Consider the following 665-nt stretch of genomic DNA (forward strand, 5'->3'; position numbering starts at 1 on the left):
CTGGACGTAGCGTCCAATCTGCTGCCGGCCCTGCCAGCGAGTGTTGGGTGAGAGTGCGTGTTTTTTGTGTGTAGCTGCTGCGGGTGAGTGAGTGAGTGAGAGAGAGAGAGAGAGAGAGAGAAAGAAAGAAAGTTGGATTTTGGAACATGTACATGTTGAGAAGTAAAGAAAGCAGATGTTTGTAAGAAAACTATTTTTAGCATTGAAAATCCCCTGGAAAGGGGAGGGTGCACCGTTCCCAGAGATACTGCAATACCGGGTCGATGCGTGGAGTGGACGGAGCAAGCCCCTATTCCATCTCCCTGCTCCAAAAATCAATTTAATATATGGTCCCCAGATAAGGGACGTATCAGATATTAAACTGATAAGAACAGATTTTTTTTTTTTTTTGTAAAAATATACTTTATTCATAAAATATCTTCAATCACATTCCACACCATTTCAAAAACAACCTTACAAGGGTACAATCCAGGGTTAAACTTTTACAAAATGTATCACCAGGTGCATTAGTACAAACAATATTACAATCATTTACAGCCTTTCATTTTGATCTGTACAGCCCGAGGGGCTCTAAACAGTTCCCAGTCTCTCGGTGCGCTGTGGTAGAAAGGTCTTAGACAGCGACCCTTCCCCATTGCGCCTTTGCGGCAGCTGCCCCAAGCTTT

General features: G+C 43.5%; 1 pseudogene; it reads right to left on the bottom strand.

Moving 5' to 3' along the window:
- Positions 1–222: 222 nt before the first annotated feature.
- LOC144674612 (U2 spliceosomal RNA) lies at positions 223–400 on the bottom strand (annotated as a pseudogene).
- Positions 401–665: the final 265 nt, after the last annotated feature.

Source organism: Cetorhinus maximus, unplaced genomic scaffold (assembly GCF_964194155.1).
Source record: "Cetorhinus maximus unplaced genomic scaffold, sCetMax3.hap1.1 HAP1_SCAFFOLD_727, whole genome shotgun sequence".
Taxonomy (NCBI): Eukaryota; Metazoa; Chordata; class Chondrichthyes; order Lamniformes; family Cetorhinidae; genus Cetorhinus; species Cetorhinus maximus.